The following is a 15,953-nucleotide window of genomic DNA, read 5'->3' as shown; positions in this document are numbered from 1 at the left end:
TGGTATAATAGATATTTTCACAGTTGATGTGTTAGAATGCTGTTATACAGTAATACCCACGATCTAAGACTTCCCTGCTTCTGCTGAATGTAAGTGAAAACTTTAGAGTGTTAGCTTGTTTTTGCTACAGTTATTGTGCAAATGATCTGCTCCTGGTGCAGTTGGAAGCTGCTAGATCCATCCTCTTTACAAGGCAGGGACATATAGAGTCCATGGCTCATATGTATTCCTACCCAATTTTGCTGCTAACACGAAAGCTGTTGAAATAAGCAGAAAAATCAATTTTCTTTTATGAACAAGCAGAAAGGAAATGCATGGCTGGTTTTCAGCCACAATGTGCAAAAAAGACGCCTCCAGATCGTGCCAGTTTGGTTGAAAACTGTGCCTTCCCTTAAGATCCTTTGTTGTAGAAATGCATTTCTTTTGATGCAAACGTTTGGAAATCAATTCAGTGGCTCATTGGAATCTGTGCATAATTTGGATAGATGTTTACCAACTCCTTCCTAATATTATAATCCATATAGTGGCCTGCATTTTGGAGTCTCCTTAGCAGTATGGCTATGGAGACTCATGAGGAGCCGCGCTCTGAAATTGGCCATTTCACCCCCAGCTGCGGCCACTGATTAAATATGAACGCCATCTTCCACAAGCATAGCAAATGCATTTCGGAAGGCGCACGAAGTGACAGGATTTCAGAAAGTGCTAGTGAGATTCCGAGTTGGAAAATGATCTATTCTCCATGCCTCCTGAAGAGAGAAGATGGGAAATGGAGAGAAGAGAACTAGTGTCAAAGTAGATCCGGGAATTGTGAGGAACATAGAATGAAATCCCATCTCCAGGAGGAACCCCACAATCCCCAAAATGACTTCCTAAAAGCCCCATGGCACCCCCATTCAGTGTTTTTTTGGAGGACTTCATGGAAAGGAGGAGTTGGGCATAAAGGCATCTCTAAAAAATCAGAGGATATGATATATCAAGAATAAATCACGTCGCTGCCACCAATTATAAAGAACTACAGATCCTGACCGTAAGAACTGACCACGGAACAGGAGACGGGTTCCAGATTGGGAAAGGCGTCCGGCAAGGCTGCATCCTCTCGCCCAACCTCTTTAACTTGTATGCAGAACACATCATGCGAGGATGTGCGGGGCTTGAGGAATGCAAAGCTGGGGTGGAAATGGCTGGGAGAAACATTAACAACCTCAGATATGCAGATGACACCACTCTGATGGCCGAAAGCGAGGAGGAGCTGAGGAGCCTTCTAATCAAGGTGAAAGAAGAAAGCACAAAAGCCGGGTTGCAGCTAAACGTCAAAAAAACCAAGATTATGGCAACAAGAATGATTGACAACTGGGAAATAGAGGGAAAAAATGTGGAGGCCGTGACAGACTTTGTATTTCTAGGCGCAAAGATGACTGCAGATGAAGACTGTGGCCAGGAAATCAGAAGACGCTTCCTTCTTGGGAGGAGAGCAATGTCCAGTCTCGATAAAATAGTAAAGAGTAGAGACATCAGACTGGCAACAAAGATCCATTGCCTAGTCAAAGCCATGGTCTTCCCTGTAGTCACCTACGGATGTGAGAGCTGGACCTGAGGGAAGGCTGAGCGAAGGAAGATCGATGCTTTTGAGCTGTGGTGTTGGAGGAAAGTGCTGAGAGTGCCTTGGACTGCGAGAAGATCCAACCAGTCCATCCTCCAGGAAATAAAGCCCGGCTGCTCACTGGAGGGAACGGATAGTAGAGATAAAGTTGAAGTCCTTTGAATGCCACATCATGAGGAGACAGCAAAGCCTAGAGAAGGGAATGATGCTGGGGAAAGTGGAAGGCAAAAAGGAAGAGGGGCTGACCAAGGGCAAGATGGATGGATGGCATCCTTGAAGTGACTGGACTGACCTTGAAGGAGCTGGGGGTGGTGACGGCCGACAGGGAGCGCTGGCGTGGGCTGGTCCGTGAGGTCACAAAGAGTCGGAGACGACTGAACGAATGAACAACAACAACAACACAGATCCTGACAATGGTGTTCCTATAAGTGTGCTATTCTAAATCACACCGCTGGTCATCACTCCAAAGGATCATAGTTACTAATCCCTCAGCTGTACACCAATTATAAAGGAATATGATTCTTGGCATGGAGTGTTTATGTATATATATATATGAGGTAACGTGTGTACTCTGGTAGATTTGCTGCCACCACCTAAAATACTTTAGGATATTAAAGATGATTCTCTGAGGTAAACTTCTTCCGGCCACCCAGCTCTCACTTCTCTCCCTGAGATGACTGTGATGTTAAGATGTTGAAACAGCTAGAATTCTTCCCACAGGAATGAATTACTACTGAGGCTTCTTTAAAAGTTGAACTAGAGAAAAGATTTATCGATAATATCAAACAAACAACTATCTTCTTTAATGAGGCACACAAGCTTGAATGGTTACTGAAGTACAATGTTCTTGATGGTTTCTTTAAACAGGTTACTTGACTTAGTCACTAGTAAAACTCCTCACTCTACAATAACACAGTAGCAGTGAGTTCCCCAGACTAACCTACTCAGGTTGTCCCCAGAGCAATTAGCCCCACTCTAAGCAGAGTCCTCTATAAGCTAATCTACTCTAACCCAGAGAGCAAACCACTTGTGTAAACCCACACAAGCACCCAGGTGACTACTTGACCGTCCTGGCCAATAATGCAGCCTTGCCTGCCACAAATGCTCTCTGTCAGAAAAATCTAAGCTCAACAATCTACCTCTCCTCTCTTCTGTTCCGAAAACCAATCTCCCTTCTCTCTGTGAAGCTGACACTTTTCCCTCTCAGGACTTAACTCCTCCCATCTGTCCTAACCAATCCCAAGAGATCTCCAGCTCCTCCCCTCTTCTCACTTTACCCTCTCAAGATGTCTGCTTCCTTTGCTTACACTCCCAAAATGGAGTCCTGCCTACTGATATCCTAGGCTTCTCTTTTGGCCTACTATTTATTTATTTATTTATTTATTTTATTTGCTGTCCTTGTATACCGCCGTTTCTCAGCCTAATTGGCGACTCAACGCGGTTTACAACAAAATATACAGTGCACAGTATACAATTAAAACCATAAAAAACATAATACACAATATTACACGAAATCACAATCCAATACATCTCCTAACTAAAATCGTGGTCCAATTGCATCATCCATATTACCAATCCGTAATCAACACATTCATTGCACCGAATTAGCCAAATGCCTGCTTGAACATCCAAGTTTTTAGTCTTCTTCGGAATACCATCAGCGAGGAGGCTGATCTTACCTCCATGGGAAGGGCGTTCCAGAGCCGAGGGGCCACCACAGAAAAGGCCCTGTCTCTCGTCCCCGCCAGCCGCACCTGTGAAACAGGCGGGATAGAGAGCAAGGCCTCCCCAGAAGATCTTAGGGTCCTGGTGGGCTGATAGGTCGAGATACGTTCGGATAGGTAGGTTGGGCCAGAACCGTTTAGGGCTTTAAAGGCCAACGCCAGCACTTTGAATTGAGCCCGGTAGCAAATCGGCAGCCAGTGGAGCTGGTGCAGCAGAGGAGTTGTGTGCTCCCTGCGCTCCGCTCCAGTTAGTATCATGGCTGCCGACCGTTGGACTAATTGGAGCTTCCGAGCCGTCTTCAAAGGCAACCCCACGTAGAGAGCGTTGCAGTAGTCTAAACGGGATGTAACCAGAGTGTGGACTACCGTGGCCAAGTCAGACTTCCCAAGGTACGGGCGCAGTTGGCGCACGAGTTTTAACTGTGCGAATGCTCCCCTGGTCACCGCCGAAACCTGGGGTTCCAGGCTCATTGATGAGTCCAGGGTCACACCCAAACTGCGAACCTGCGTCTTCAGGGGGAGTGCGACCCCATCCAACACAGGCTGTAACCCTATGCCCTGTTTGGCCTTGCGACTGACCAGGAGTACCTCTGTCTTGTCTGGATTCAATTTCAATTTGTTCGCCCCCATCCAGACCGTCACAGCGGCCAGGCACCGGTTCAGGACCTCGACAGCCTCCTTAGTGACAGGTGGAAAGGAGTGACAGAGTTGAACATCATCTGCGTACAAATCATTACAGCTTCCAACAAAAATCCTCAAAAAACTGAATGCTGGCAACACATATTACTTTGAAATGGGAGAATTCTGCAAAGGGAAACACTGGGCTACATACCCAACCTTCCTGTAAGGATAGAAATAATATTTCAAACTGTCATTGGGCAGATCACAACTGGAATACTCCAATTCTGAGCACTGCAATTGAAGGAAGATGTTGACAAACTGGAATGTATCCGGGGGGGGGGGGGGGCAACTAAAATGATCAAGGGTCTGGAGAACATGCCCTATGAGGAGCGGCTTAAAGAGCTGGGCATGTTTAGCCTGCAGAAGATAAGACTTATGGATGGATAAAGATGTGAGGGGAAGTCATAGGGAGGAGGGAGCAAAATTGTTGTCTGCTGCTCTGGAGACAAGGATGTGGAACAATGGCTTCAAAGTACAGGAAAGGAGATTCCACCTGAACATGAGAAAGAACTTCCTGACTGTGAGAGCTGTTCAGCAGTGGAACTCCCTGCCCTGGAGTATGGTGCAGGCTCTTACTTTGGAGGGTTTTAAACAGAAGTTGGATGGCCATCTGTCAGGGATGCTTTGAATGCGATTTTCCTACTTCTTGGCAGAATGGGGTTGGACTGGATGGGCTCTTCCAACTCTACGATTCTATGATTTTATTGCTTCCCTACAGTAAGGACAGTTATATCAATTAATATATGTAGTTGTTGTTGTTTATTCGTTCAGTTGCTTTTGATTCTTCGTGACCTCCTGGACCAGTCCAGGTCAGAGCTCCCTGCCAGCCGTGGCCACCCCCAGCTCCTTCAAGGTCAAGCCAGTTACTTCAAGGACATCCATCTATCCATCCATGCTCTTCCTTTTTCCTTCCATTTTCCCCAGCATCATTATCTTCTCCAAGCTTTCCTGTCTTCTCGTGATGTGGCTACACTACTTCAACTTTGTCTCTACTATCCTTCCCTCCAATGAGCAGTCGGGCTTTCTTTCCTGGAGGATGGACTGGTTGGATCTTCTGGCGGTCCAAGGCACTCTCAGGATTTTCCTCCAACACCACAGCTCAAAAGCATCTCTCTTCCTTCGCTCAGCCTTCCTTATGGTCCAGCTCTCACATATATGTAGACCTTAACATACATTCAGGCTGTCCTTTGACTAATTTCAAGGACTGTCTGCAAATGAACCCTGTAGGCCTCTGTAAGACCGATGTATCATCAGAAGATACAAGGGTGAGGATAAAGGATGAGGTCTAACAGCCTGTGTTAGACGGGGTTACTCTCCCCCTGAAGACGCAGGTTTGCAGCTTGGGAGTGATCCTGGACTCATTGCTGAGCCTGGAACTCCAGGTCTCAGCGGTGGCCGGGAGAGCTTTTGCACAATTAAACTTGTGCGCCAGTTGCGCCCGTACCTTGGGAAATCGGATCTGACCACGGTGGTCTACGCTCTTGTTACATCCCGATTAGATTACTGCAACGCACTCTACGTGGGGTTGCCTTTGAAGACTGCTCGGAAACTCCAACTAGTCCAGGGGGAGGGAGCCAGATTGCTCACTGGAGTGTCATACAGGGAGAATACCACCCCCCTGTTGTGTCAGTTCCACTGGCTGTCGATCCAATTCCAAGCACAATTCAAAGTGCTGGTTTTGACCTACAAAACCCTATATGGTTCTGGCCCAGCATATCTGTCCGAACGGATCTCCCTCTACATCCCACCCCGGAGTTCAAGATCTTCTGGGGAGGCCCTGCTCTCAGCCCCGCCTCTATCACAAGTGAGATTGGTGGGGACGAGGAGCACGGCCTTCTCGGTGGTGGCCCCTCACCTACGGAATTCACTCCCCGGGGAAATTAGATCAGCGACATCCCTCCTTTCCTTTAGAAGGAAATTAAAAACATGGATTTGGAACAAGGCATTTGGACGTTCTGACAGCTAGAGGAAGGACCTTGATGATGGGCAGGAATTGACTGAACGGAATGGATGTATGGAACTCTGAACACTGAGCATGAGATTAGTTTACTGATTGTGTTATGTACTGATGATTTTAACCTGTTAATTGTTTAATTGCTGTTTTGTATGCATGTATATTTGACATAGGCATCGAATTGTGCCTTCTTTGTGAGCCGCCCTGAGTCCCCCCTTGGGGGTGAGAAGGGCGGGGTAGAAGTCATCGAAATAAATAAATAAATAAATAAATAAATAAATAAATAAAGAGAGCAATAGAATCATAGAATGAGCAGGAAGAAACCATCCAGGGCCATCTAGTCCAACCCCCTGCCATGCAAAAGAATATTTTGGCAGAGAGAGAGAGAGAGAGAGAGTAATAAAATAAGAGGAAAAGAAAGGAAAAGGGGACTTGATTAATTCTTGTCTACACTTGGCTTCAGCCCCACCAACAATTGGCATATGGACTCTTATAAATAACCCTAAAGCAGTGGTTCTCAACCTTCTTAATGTCATGACCCCTTAATACAGTTCCTCATGTTGTGTTGACTCCCAAGCAAAAAAATATTGTTATTGCTACTTGATATCTGCAACTTGGCTACTGTTATTATGTAAATATCTGATATGCAGGATGTATTTTCTAGGCCTGGGTAACAACGGAAAAATTTGTTTCTAAACTCGTTTCGTTTTTAGGGGTCCATTGCGTTTCGTTTTTTAAAAGAATTCCGAAATTTTCCTTTTAAAAAATTTGAAATTTACGAAATTTCGTATAATTACAAATCGATTCGTTAATGGCGGACGCAATTACGCAATATGCTAAAAAAAACCTCCAAATGGGACGAGAGGAACTTCTGAAGCTTCCCTCTCTCTCTGTTGTTGACTGTTGGTGTGATAAAACAAACAACAACTATAAAACTTGCACCAGACATGCATAAATAATTACGAAATAATTACGAAATAATTTCGAAATAATTTCGAAATAATAACGAAACAATTACGAAACAATTACGAAATAAATTGAACAAATTGTTTCGAATCTAATTTACTCCTCACACTATTCCTGCATGGCTCAATATTGGATCGTAAGCTAATTTAAATACGAATCAATAACGAATTACGAAATTAACGAACGAAACTACCAAAGCCTAGTATTTTCATCACTGGACCAAATTTGAATACTGGTGGGGTTGGGGGGATTAATTTTGTCATTCGGGAGTTGTAGTTGCTGCGATTTATAGTTCACCTACAATCAAAGAGCATGCTTTACTCCACCAACGATGGAATTGAAGCAAACTTGGCACACAGAACTCCCATGGCCAACAGAAAATACTGGAAGGGTTTGGTGGACATTGACCTTGAGCTTTGGAGTTGTAGTTCACCTACATCCAGAGTGCACTGTGGACTCAAACAATGATGGATCTGGACCAAACCTGGCTTGAATACTCAATATGCTCAAATATGGACACTGGTGGAGTTTGGTGAAAATAGACTTTGCCATATGGGAGTTGTAGTTGCTGGGATTTATAGTTCACCTACAATCAGATAATTAAGGACCACATCAATGATAGAATTGGGTGAAACTTCCCACACAGAACCCCCATGACCAACAGAAAATGTTGTGTTTTTTGATGGTCTTTGGCGACCCCTCTAAAACCCCCTCGCGACCCCTCCAGGGTTCCCGACCTCCAGGTTGAGAACCACTGCCGTAAAGAGACACCAAAAAAGAGAGGGAAGCTTATTCTGACACACGGACCTCATTTCAACAATCTCTAAGAAGGTGGCACAAAAGAGGATGGTTAACTGGCAGGTTAACCGCCAGTTGCAGTAAATTTTGCCAACTGAAAGATTGACAGTTCGAAGCCAAGGTCAAGGTGAGCTCCCGGCCTTTAGCATAGCTTCTGCCTACTTAACAGTTTCAAAAACAGTAATGCAACTAGATAGTTACTGCTTAAGCAGGGAGGTATTTAAGGCCCCCATAAGGAAATGCCAAAAAAATACCGTCAATTTGATCAAGGAGGAAGTTTACAAACAAAGCTCTTCAGCAGGGAAAATGGAGCAACAGCACCGTCCTGTGGCCGGAACCAAGCACAGTCTCCAAGATGCCGAAGATGGGAAATCCTATATATACAGTAGCTCTATCTATGTACAGTTGTCTGTCTTGTCAGTGTATAAAGGCATTGAATAGGTTCTTGTGGGGTTTTTTTCGGGCTATAGAGCCATGTTCTAGAGGCATTTCTCCTGACGTTTCGCCTGCATCTATGGCAAGCATCCTTGGAGGTAGTGAGGTCTGTTGGAATTAGGACAATGGGTTTATATATCTGTGGAATGGCTGGGGTGGGGCAATGAGCTCTTCTCTGCTGCAGTTAGGTGTGAATGTTTCAGCTGATCACCTTCATTAGCATTTGAAGGCCTGGCTGAGCCTGGGAAAATCTCTTGCTGGGAGGTGTTAATCTGTGCCTGGTTAATCTGTGCCTGATTAACACCAAGAGATTTTCCCAGGCTCAGGCAGGCCTTCAAATGCTAATGAAGGTGATCAGCTGAAACATTCACACCTAACTGCAGCAGGGAAGAGCTCCTTGCCCCACCCCAGCCATTCCACAGATATATAAACCCATTGTCCTAATTCCAAGAGACCTCACTACCTCTGAGGATGCTTGCCATAGATGCAGGCGAAACGTCAGGAGAAATGCCTCTAGAACATGGCTCTATAGCCTGAAAAAACCCACAAGAACCTAGTGATTCCAGCCATGAAAGCCTTTGACAATACAAGGCATTGAATGTTTGCCATATATGTGTTCTTTGGTCCACTCTGAATCCCCTTCAGGGTGAGATGGGTGAAATATAAATATTTAAATAAATAATTAAATAAAATGTGCCTTAAAAGAAGACAAGATGTAGCATAATCGAGATGGGAAAATGTTTTTATTAGGAGATGCAAATGATGTATGCTTTTAGTATTCTGGTTATTGTTTTATATTATGTGTTAATGTTTTTGAATGTTTTACAGTGTTTTTGGGCATCGAATCTTTGCCATTGTAAACCTCCCTGAGTCATCTAAGGGCTGAGAAGGGTGATATACAAATATCTATATATATAATAAAAGTCAGTGTTTGTATGTATGTATGTATGCGGAGGGAGGTGTATATGGCAGCTTTTTGATTGGCTGCCACTTTCACAGGCCACTGTGACCAACATGGGTGACGCACCTGGACCAAACTTGGCACACATAACCCGCATGAGCCCCTTTACGTCCTGGTGCGGTTTGGGGGAAGTGAAACATGGATTATGGGATTTGTAGTACTTTCAAATGGCTTGGTTCCCAGGGACCACTGAGGCCCCCAACAAAGACTGATAAAGACCAAACTTGGCACACTGAGCCCCCATGACCCACTCTACATCCTACTGCGGTTTGGAGAAGGGCAGACCATGGATGATGGGACTTGAAGTACCTCCACTGACTGATCAAGACCAAACTTGGCACACTGAGCCCCTATGACCCACTCTACATCCTACTGCGGTTTGGAGAAGGGCAGACCATGGATGATGGGACTTGAAGTACCTCCACTGACTGATCAAGACCAAACTTGGCACACTGAGCCCCCATGACCCACTCTACATCCTACTGTGGTTTGGAGAAGGGCAGACCATGGATGATGGGACTTGAAGTACCTCCACTGACTGATCAAGACCAAACTTGGCACACTGAGCCCCTATGACCCACTCTACATCCTACTGCGGTTTGGAGAAGAGCAGACCATGGATGATGGGACTTGAAGTACCTCCACTGACTGATCAAGACCAAACTTGGCACACTGAGCCCCCATGACCCACTCTACATCCTACTGCGGTTTGGAGAAGGGCAGACCATGGACGATGGGACTTGAAGTACCTCCACTGACTGATCAAGACCAAACTTGGCACACTGAGCCCCCATGACCCACTCTACATCCTACTGCGGTTTGGAGAAGGGCAGACCATGGATGATGGGACTTGAAGTACCTCCACTGACTGATCAAGACCAAACTTGGCACACTGAGCCCCTATGACCCACTGTACATCCTGGTGCAGTTTGAAGGAGGATGGACCATGGACGATGGGACTCGCAGTACCTTCACTAACTTCCTGAGAGCAGTGCGAGCCACATAAATAACTGATAAAGACCAACCTTGACACACAATGCCTTTCTCAGATAACCCGGGCAGCGCTGGGTCCCCAAGCTAGTAGTAAATAAATAGTAAATAAATAAATAATCTCCTTTCCTCTGTTGACAAATAACCTGGCAAAAAGAGAAGAGATGCTGCATTTTTTTTCAAAGATTACTATTTTTTAAGAGTCAATCACTACTTATTTTTATATCCAACTCACTATCACACACCCAAATGTCTCCTTTTTCCCATGAAAAATTAATTTTGAACAAAATTTGGCTTTATCTGGGGTTCTGGATGGAATTTTAAGTGACTCGTGCTGTTCAGACATGGAAATGGCTCACACCAACCATCTCAGTTCTGCTAGTTTTGTGAATTGACAGCCATGAGATCAAGAGGAAAGGAAGAGGAAAAACGGGAAAAATACCTGGAGGAGGAGAGACAAATTCCCTCTAAGCAACTGTAGCAACATTAATTCAACATGCTAGCTGGGGCATTGTACTTTGCACTAAAACAATTTGAATTTTGCACTCCAATGTTGTGGCAAATAAAGAGGAGTTGTACAACCTATAAACATGATGCAAATTGGGCAGATTAGCATAAATTTAGCTACTTTGCTTAATGTGCTCTACATCTCCAATTCATGAGGAACGGCAAAGTATGACACCAAAGTTCAGGCTCCGAATGACAGCAGAGTTTCAACAGCATCAAACGGAGGAGGAAGAGGAAGAGAGGAGGAAGCAGTAGCGAATGACAGCATGCAATTTCTAGGAATTTAAATCTTTCTTCATTCTGTATTGTCGAAGGCTTTCATGGCCAGAATCACTGGGTTGTTGTAGGTTTTTCGGGCTACCTCTGAGGATGCTTGCCATAGATGTAGGCGAAACATCAGGAGAGAATGCCTCTAGACCATGTCCATATAGCCCGAAAAAACCTACAACAACCCAGTGATTCCGGCCATGAAAAAAAAATATAAACTTTCTGATAATTTTTCACAGTTTGGGATTGTATTGAAGAACATCATTTGTGTGATAGGTATTGCGTTGACTGTTTAAAAAAACCCAATGTTTTCAGACAAACAATATTTTGTGAATAATTCCCCCAAAAGGTCAACTACTATACATTTATTTATTTATTTTGGTAATTCAAATGGGGATTATTTAATTTATTGTGCATTTTTTTTCTCCTAATTGTCCTGAGGTGTAATTTTTTGTGCATTTTTAAAAAATGCACAAAAACACTCATAATTTCTGCTACTGGGGAGAATTTTTTCAACTGCCAGGTTTTACATGACAAAATGAAGAAACTGGGTTGTTGTAGGCTTTTTTGGGCTGTATGGCCATGGTCTAGAGGCTTTCTCTCCTGACATTTCGCCTGCATCTATGGAAAGCATCCTCAGAGGTAGTGAGGTCTGTTGGAACTAGGAAAATTGGATTTATATATCTGTGGAATGACCAGGGTGGGACAAAGGACTCTTGTCTGCTGGAGCTGGGTGTGAATGTTTCAACTGACCACCTTGATTAGCATATAATGGCCTGACCTCTCAACTGCTCTAGGCACAATCAGGCCATTATATGCTAATCAAGGTGGTCAGTTGAAATATTCACACCTGGCTCCAGCAGACAAGAGTCCTTTGTCCCACCCTGGTCATTATTCCACAGATATATAAACCCATTTTCCTAGTTTCAACAGACCTCTCTACCTCTGAGGATGCTTGCCATAGATGCAGGTGAAACGTCAGGAGAGACTGCCTCTAGACCATGGCCATAGAGCCCGAAAAAGCCTACAACAACCCAGTTTCTTCATTTTGTCATGCAAAACCTGGCAGTTGAAAAAAATTCTCCCCAGTAGCAGAAATTATGAGTGTTTTTGTGCATTTTAAAAAAAATTACACCTCAGGACAATTTCAGGAGAAAAAAAATGCACAATAAATTAAATAATCCCCATTTGAATTACTAACATAAATAAATAAATGTATAGTAGTTGACCTTTTGGGGGAATTATTCACAAAATATTGCTTGGTTGAAAACATATTTTTTTTACAGTCAACGCAATACCTATCACACAAATGATGTTCTTCAATACAATCCCAAACTGTGAAAAATTATCAGAAAGCTTCTAATTTTTTGTGTTCTTGGAAACAATATATATATATATATATATATATATATATATATATATATGGCACTTCTACCCAGCCCTTCTCAGGGGGACTGAGGGGGGACTGAGGGCGGCTTACAACCGGCACAATTCATTGCCAACAATTCAACAGATAAAATACATAACAACAAATAACCACAAGTTAAAACATTCAATTAATACAATAACAACTAAAAGCCAATCTAGTGGCCAACGTTCACCGAGTTCTAAAATCCGTAAGTCCATTCAGCATTACCATAGTCCTTTCCAAATTCTAGTCGTCATTATCTTGTCAGTCTGCTAGATTACCCAAAGGCCTGGTCCCATATCCATGTTTTCAGCTTCCTTCTGAAGGAGAGGAGGGATGTTGATGACCTAATTTCCCCGGGGAGTGAATTCTACAGGCGAGGGGCCACCACTGAGAAGGCCTTGTCCCTCATCCCCACCAATCTCACTTGTAATAGAGGCGGGGCTGAGAGCAGGGCCTCCCCAGAAGATCTTAAGCTCTGAGGTGGGACATAGAAGGAGATACGTTCGGAGATACAGTATATCTATAGAGAGAGAGATCCTCATTTGAATATAAATTTACCCTGCATTAGGCAGTGTGATATCCCACCAGAAATGAGTACAAATATTGTCTATTCTCTTGCTTTCGCTCTCTTGAACTTTCCTAATAATAACAACAACAACAATAACAACAACATCACACATTCCTAGACACTTGGGAAGTGTCCGACGTGTGATCCAATACAACAGCCAGCAGAGTGTCTGCTGTGGACTCATCTTGTTGTGTTTCTAATAATAATAATAATAATAATAATAATAATAATAATAATAATAATACATCACACATTCCTAGACACTTGGGAAGTGTCCGACGTGTGATCCAATACAACAGCCAGCAGAGTGTCTGCTGTGGACTCATCTTGTTGTGTTTCTAATAATAATAATAATAATAATAATAATAATAATAATAATAATAATAATAATACATCACACATTCCTAGACACTTGGGAAGTGTCCGATGTGTGATCCAATACCACAGCCAGCAGAGTGTCTGCTGTGGACTCATCTTGTTGTGTTTCTAATAATAATAATAATAATAATAATAATAATAATAATAATAATAATACATCACACATTCCTAGACACTTGGGAAGTGTCCGATGTGTGATCCAATACCACAGCCAGCAGAGTGTCTGCTGTGGACTCATCTTGTTGTGTTTCTAATAATAATAATAATAATAATAATAATAATAATAATACATCACACATTCCTAGACACTTGGGAAGTGTCCGACGTGTGATCCAATACAACAGCCAGCAGAGTGTCTGCTGTGGACTCATCTTGTTGTGTTTCTAATAATAATAATAATAATAATAATAATAATAATAATAATACATCACACATTCCTAGACACTTGGGAAGTGTCCGACGTGTGATCCAATACCACAGCCAGCAGAGTGTCTGCTGTGGACTCATCTTGTTGTGTTTCTAATAATAATAATAATAATAATAATAATAATAATAATAATAATACATCACACATTCCTAGACACTTGGGAAGTGTCCGACGTGTGATCCAATACCACAGCCAGCAGAGTGTCTGCTGTGGACTCATCTTGTTGTGTTTCTAATAATAATAATAATAATAATAATAATAATAATAATAATAATACATCACACATTCCTAGACACTTGGGAAGTGTCCGACGTGTGATCCAATACAACAGCCAGCAGAGTGTCTGCTGTGGACTCATCTTGTTGTGTTTCTAATAATAATAATAATAATAATAATAATAATAATAATAATAATAATACATCACACATTCCTAGACACTTGGGAAGTGTCCGATGTGTGATCCAATACCACAGCCAGCAGAGTGTCTGCTGTGGACTCATCTTGTTGTGTTTCTAATAATAATAATAATAATAATAATAATAATAATAATAATACATCACACATTCCTAGACACTTGGGAAGTGTCCGATGTGTGATCCAATACCACAGCCAGCAGAGTGTCTGCTGTGGACTCATCTTGTTGTGTTTCTAATAATAATAATAATAATAATAATAATTATTATTATTATTATTATTATTTATATTCTACCCTATCTCCCAGACTCAGGGAGGATTCCAATCACAAAAAGGCAAACATTCAATGCCCGAAAGCAACAACCAATACACACATAATTTTTGTGTGTGTGTCAGGAGCAACTTGAGAAGCTGCAAGTCGATTCTGGTGTGAGAGAATTGGCCATCTGCAAGGACGTTGCCCAGGGAATGCCTGGATGCTTTTTTGATGTTTTACCATCCTTGTGGGAGGCTTCTCTCATGTCCCCACATGGGGAGCTGGAGTTAACAGAGGGAGCTCATCCGCACTCTCCCTGGCTTTGAACCTCTGACCTGTTGGTCTTCAGTTCTGTCAGCACAAAGGTTTAAGCCATTGCACTACCAGAGGCTCCGATTACACACATAATAACTAAAATTAACAACCAACATATAAAAACAAATTATAACTTAACAACTAAAACTGAAATTAAACGTAAACTATCAAATAAATTATATCAGCATCAAACAAAACATCAGAACAAAATATGAAACAGAAGTGTCAGTTTCCAAGGGCCAAGAGAGTTCCTTGGGGTATAGAAGTTGATTATTGCCCCAGATGTTACTAAGCTAGTGGGGTAAACAAGGGCCCACATGCAGATGGCAGATATTAATCAGAGGTATAGAAACAGTGCCATTATCTATTCCTCTTCCTCTTCATAAGCCAGCGAGCAAAAATACGTTTTTAGTTTATTGTCGAAGGCTTTCATGGCTGGAATCACTGGGTTGTTGTAGTTTTTTCGGGCTATATGGCCATGCTCTAGAGGCATTCTCTCCTGACGTTTTGCCTACATCTATGGCAAGCATCCTCAGAGGTAGTGAGGTCTTTTGGAACTGGGGAAAAGGGTTTATATATCTGTGGAATGACCAGGGTGGGAGAATGCCTCTAGACCATGGCCATATAGCCTGAAAAAACCTACAACAACCCATGTTTTTAGTTGTTTTTCAAAGACGAGGAGGGAGGAGGACATCTTCAATTTGTTAGGGAGGAAGTTTGAGAGGTGGGGGGGGGGGGGCAATCACAAAGAAGGCAGAAAACCCACACACACAGATAGATATCTACATAAAAACTCCAACCATCACCCAAGTCAAAAAAGAAGCACCATCAAAGCCTTGGCAGACCGTGCAAAAAGAATCTGCGAAGCCCACCTCCTCCAAGATGGACTGGACCATCTCAACTGGGCTCTCCAGGCCAAGGGAGACTCCACCTCAGACATCAGAAGAGCTGCAAGACCAAGAAGAAGCCACGAGAGTCAAGATGAAGATCCACCCAGAGGAAAAGTGTTCCTGCCATACATAAGGGAACCACTGACCACAGAGGGAAGCTGATGAGGAAACACAACATACAAACAATCTCCAGACCCACCAAGAAAATCCAACCAATGCTCCGTTCAGCAAAGGATGTCAAAAGGGATCCTCTCACCTCTGCAGGAGTCTACCGTATACAATGCAGCTGTGGACAAGTCTACATAGGGACCACCAAATGTAGTATTGCCCAGACACGAATCAAGGAACATGAAAGGCACTGCAGACTACTCCAACCAGAGAAGTCAGCCATAGCAGAGCACCTGATGAACC

The 15,953-nt window shown here is 43.1% G+C and overlaps 1 protein-coding gene across 3 annotated transcripts in view; it reads right to left on the bottom strand.

The window, feature by feature from the left end:
- Nucleotides 1-15,953, bottom strand: part of NTRK3 (neurotrophic receptor tyrosine kinase 3) — an 850,080-nt gene that overhangs the window by 491,495 nt on the left and 342,632 nt on the right. The gene's annotated exons all lie outside the window — the stretch shown is intronic.

Source organism: Anolis sagrei, chromosome 9 (assembly GCF_037176765.1).
Source record: "Anolis sagrei isolate rAnoSag1 chromosome 9, rAnoSag1.mat, whole genome shotgun sequence".
Classification (NCBI taxonomy): Eukaryota; Metazoa; Chordata; class Lepidosauria; order Squamata; family Dactyloidae; genus Anolis; species Anolis sagrei.
Note: the sequence above shows the minus strand (reverse complement) of the source record. Positions and strands in the feature narration are given on the sequence as shown.